This window comes from Limulus polyphemus, unplaced genomic scaffold, assembly GCF_000517525.1.
Source record: "Limulus polyphemus unplaced genomic scaffold, Limulus_polyphemus-2.1.2 Scaffold2702, whole genome shotgun sequence".
Classification (NCBI taxonomy): Eukaryota; Metazoa; Arthropoda; class Merostomata; order Xiphosura; family Limulidae; genus Limulus; species Limulus polyphemus.
Window position 1 is genome coordinate 65,995 of NW_013668312.1, and position 5,547 is coordinate 71,541.

Genomic DNA, 5,547 nt, shown 5'->3' on the forward strand with positions numbered 1-5,547 from the left:
TTTCATAAAGATTTATCATTTTAAAGATAAACTACGTTGAAAGTTACATCAACAAGTGATAGGTTACATTACAACAGTTTATCACCAGGTTATACCCTGCCCAGTAAATTAAATAAAACTCATAAAAAAATTGCAAATAGAAAAGAGTGATTTTTATTTCAAAAGAATTGGAGAAAAAATATGAAAGTAAAATAAAATTTTGATATTTTAAATAAATGTAATGATCAGTCCAGAAGTTTTCTGTTTAAAAGTTGCTATGGTTGTTTTTTTCTGGCCAGATTTTGATAAGCATATTCTCTAAACAATTTTGTGATCACTAGACCGGTTCTACTTTAAAAAAAAAATACCCGACCTAATCTGTGCACGGTTTTTTAAGTCACGAGGAAATAGTGATGATTTTATAAAGCTTTTCAAGAGGTAAAATGAACGTTCTGGAAAGTTATCGTGATCGTCAGATTATAAATATCAAATACTTTTAAACTATACATTTTATTTATTTAAAATAATTTTAATTAAAAGGCTTGTAATAAGAATTAAAAATATACTGAAAGCTAATAAAACTGTCATAAGTTTCTTATACACTTAGGGACCGTTATGGAAATGTTTAAACTAAGACATGTTTTTCTAGACGGCAGTGTTAATCAATCTATTCATCTTCGTTTTAAAAACGATGTGAGTGCTTTATTTACGAACGTCTTGAGGAACGGAAGTTTAATTACTACAATAGAAAAAGGAATATTAAGGAGGACTGCTTCCTTGCAAGCCATCAAAATGATCTCTCTCGAGAGAGATTGTCAAGACTTTGCTAGAATATTACATTAGATCTTACTTGCAAAACACATCATTCGTTGCACAGCCTGATCTGCCATTTTCCGACAAGATCTGGTTGTCTTTTAAGAGTTCTTCGTTTTAATAAGGAGCTGAATTATTCCACCAGTCGATGGCGTATTTTTTCCCTCCCTTTCCTGTTATCTTAGAAGTTGTGTTTTTGAAATGAAAGTTTCTGGCTTATTAAACTAGCTTTCAACATGGAAAAGATAAACCTTTGAAAAATAGTTCTATAAGCCTAGCATGCTGGGCTGCAGAAACAAAGTTCTAGGGTTCGCGTCACCATGTCCCGCAATATACCGGCAACTGTGGGTGCGTTAAAAGTGACTGTCAACCCCGACAGTGTATGTCCTGGTGGTTAGCATGCTGGGCTGCAGAAAAAAAGGTCTAGGGTTCGCGTCACCATGTCCCGCAACATACGGGCAGCTGTGAGTGCGTTATAAAAGTGACTGTCAACCCCGTTATTCGTCTCAAAGCGCTGTAAAAACCATATGGCATCGGATGTTACTGACATAATGCCTTTTCTGTGATTACTTAAAATTAAAGACTAAACCATAGGAAGTCTTCTGTTTGATTTTAGCCCATATGATTCTAGTGAGTCGTTCAAGCTGAAATTATCAATTAATTATATTTCAAGAAACAATGCTCTAAGCTATTTACTTAAACACTTCTGTTCAAATATATTTACGTATTGTTACTATATAATGTTTTAATGGTAATATTGGTTTGTTCAACGTGCCGTTGTTTATGTAAAGGCTCACGAATTATTGTGTGCAGTGAAATCTACTTTCAGGAAGATGAAGAAACTACCTTAATCCTAGTAATCCAAGACAACCGTTGAATCAGGTTACTTTATGACAGTTTTACCATAATTTAAAAACAACAAGGGCCTATTCGTCCTTCTAGCTAAACTAAACTTTAGAACCAAACGTATTAGTTAGTGCATCTTGTATCAGCTTCCTTCAAAAATTTGATGATGATTCTAGTACAGTGAAACATAATAATATAACTGTTAGCATGACGTGCAGGCTCTAAAAATATGAAATATATAAAATGATTTCAACATGATTGTTTCCTACAATTATTAAATCATATAGTAGAGTTATAACTAAAATGTCTTGATGATAAATAACTGTTATTTCAACATGACTGTTTCCTACAATCAATGAATCATATAGTAGAGTTATAACTAAAGTGTCTTGATGATAAATAACTGTTATTTCAACATAATTGTTTCCTACAATCAATAAAACATATAGTAGAGTTATAACTAAAGTGTCTTGATGATAAATAACTGTTATTTCAACATAATTGTTTCTTACAATCAATAAATCATATAGTAGAGTTATAACTAAAGTGTTTTGATGATATATAACTGTTGACATAACAACATATTATAGAATTAATTTTACGTAGAAACGTGATCATCCTCAAAGTTCTCGCTGAGATAGTTAAACACTGTAAAATGGTTAAACATTGTAAAATAGTTAAACATTGTAAAATTGTTAAACATTGTAAAATAGTTAAACATTGTAAAATGACAAACCTCTGAGTTAAACATTGTAAAATGACAAACATCTTAGTTAAACATTGTAAAATGACAAACCTCTGAGTTAAACCTTGTAAAATAGTTAAACATTGTAAAATGGTTAAACATTGTAAAATAACAAACCTACTGAGTTAAACATTGTAAAATGGTTAAACATTGTAATATGACAAACCTCTCAGTTAAATATTGTAAAATGGTTAAACATTGTAAAATGACAAACTTCTTAGTTAAACATTGTAAAATGACAAACCTCTGAGTTAAACATTGTAAAATGACAAACCTCTGAGTTAAAGATTGTAAAATGTTAAACATTGTAAAATGACAAACTTCTTAGTTAAACATTGTAAAATGATAAACTTCTTAGTTAAACATTGTAAAATGGTTAAACCTTGTAAAATGACAAACCTCTGAGTTAAACATTGTAAAATGACAAACCTCTGAGTTAAACATTGTAAAATAACAAACCTCTGAGTTAAACATTGTAAAATGGTTAAACATTGTAAAATGACAAACCTCTGAGTTAAACATTGTAAAATGGTTAAACATTGTAAAATGATAAACTTCTTAGTTAAACATTGTAAAATGACAAACCTCTACGTATCAACATTTTCGAGTATGATTGAAAAACTAATTCAGTTAAATAACGTTTTTCATTACGAAACGTTAGAGCAAAATCAATATTTAACTTTAGTATTTTTAATTGTATCATGAAAGAACTCCCATTGGTCAGAGTATTCTACTGGAATCACGATATTCACCAAGTTAGTCAATAGTGTCGTTTCTTAAAATTATCAATATCTGTTCAGGGAAGAACTCCCATTGGTCAGAGTAATCTACTGGAATCACGATATTCACCAAGTTAGTCAATAGTATCGTTTCTTAAAATTATCAATATCTGTTCAGGGAAGAACTCCCATTGGTCAGAGTATTCTACTGGAATCACGATATTCACCAAGTTATCAATAGTGTCGTTTCTTAAAATTATCAATATCTGTTCAGGGAAGAACTCCCATTGGTCAGAGTATTCTACTGGAATCACGATATTCACCAAGTTAGTCAATAGTATCGTTTCTTAAAATTATCAATATCTGTTCAGGGAACAGCTCCCATTGGTCAGCGTATTCTACTGGAATCACGTGATTCACCAAATTACTGATAAATAATCGAATAATCTTCTTTACATGTACATAACATGCCTGATGAATGTTTAAATTATCCGTTAAGTAAGCTGTGTTATCAAGTTAAGAAGCATCAGTTATCATAAACTATGTCATTTTTAATGAAGTTGAAGTTAATATGTAGACACGTGTTCTTCTGAAACAATAGAAAAACTCATTCTTAGTTATATAAAAAAGTGTAGTAGTTTAAAATTTTACCACATAAATGTTACGAAAACAATAAAAATTAACAACTCGAACCGTTGACTATCTAAGAAATATGACTTGGTTAATCATAGAAACTTCGTTCGTTCTTTTAAAGTTTCCTCTTAAATTTCTGAGAATAGAGACGACAATTTAAATAGTGATCGCCTGAGGTAAAATCTTATTGTTTTCTCTCTGATTAAAGTCGTCGATTATACTTGAAGTGTCAAACCTGTAGTTAATGTATCATTTGCTGTATGTTTATAAAAACGTGTAGACAAAACTCTATATGGTCGTACAATTAAACATCGACGTCTTTATGAAATAAAGATACTTTTGGTAATGTTTGTTCGAAACATTAAAATTTATTTCATTTCTTTTTGCTCCTTAAGAAATCTCTAGTGTCTGAGCTAATCAACAACAAAAACCCTTAACATTTTACCAAGTCTCTGTGGAGATCGTTAAATGTTTACAATCCAAAGTGTAACGCAATTTCAAGATCTGATTAATGCAAAAGTTTCTAGCTGCATTCTAAAAGTAAAACATTTCATCCTCATCTCAAGAGAGTTTAGCTACTACTGTCTTTCTTTTCCAGATTTATTTTTTATCGGACACAAATTCGTTTTTAAGACTTTTTAGCGATTTTATCTTCCAGAGTATATGAAACCTTTGGGAAACAGCTATATATATATACTCTAAAATAAAAGCAGTAAAGGAATAATAAACAGGTATCTTTCAAAACATATAGAGTTAGCTAACTTTTGTATAAGTATTAGAAATATAATTTCCTTTAAATTATCTTTAAAAGTCTTATGTCTTATATTTATGAAGTTAAACACCTTTGTTAAAATGTAGTAACAACTGAGTTATTTCTTTTATTAGATAAAACACTTGAATAGATAAAATGGTTACAAGGAAATGTTCAGATGAATTCTGTAAACTCCTGATTTTCTTTGTGTTGGTTTGTTTTTCAAGCTTAAATAAAATAGTAAGAAAAAAACTGCTTTTACGATTCCAGGAGGAATCCAGTTCCTGTATTTCATTGTTTAGTTTTATATGTGTTTATGATTTTTTTCCCCAAATAGTGGTAACAAAAATCCTCCAATACCTCACCAGTAGGAATGAAACAATTCTCTCAAGTTGTAATTAAAGAGATCAATATCCAGGAATAAAACTGCTTCATACCCTTCTAGATGTGAAGAATTTGTGTGGTACTATTTTCTGTTTGTTGTTAATTGTGTTCAATATCATGTGCTGCCCTTGGAACAACTTTCTCTGTCGCCAATTAGGCTCGTTCGGATGACCCGATATTCTGTAAAGGTCAGCTAATTTAATCCTAGAAACCACATCTGGACAAACTTTCCACAAACCTTCCGTTCTAAGTAAACGTCGACTCCTAAGACTACTTTTAACACCGTATTATTCCAGAGTCCTTCGCTGTCACATGAAATCGGTCATTGTTGTAACTGGAATGTTGTAAATTTAAAATCATTTCTTGTTGTCCTCTGTACGGAATTATGAGATATATCCGCCTTAACGTTAAGACTTTGGGTCGGAGAGTTTTCCTTCGTAACCGAAAGCTTTATGTTTAATGACGTTGTCCATGTTTTTATGCTCTTAAAGAAAACATTGAAACCTCCCTCATTCGAAATGTTGTGTTATTCGTTTATACATTGTTTAAGAATGTCGCCGTATGAGAACTCGCTTTAGTAAGTATTGTTATACTAGCTGGAATACCCGTCCCCTGGACGGAAGTTATGTAAATTCATGATTAATGGAAGGTTATCTTAGGACATGAAAAGTTGCTTC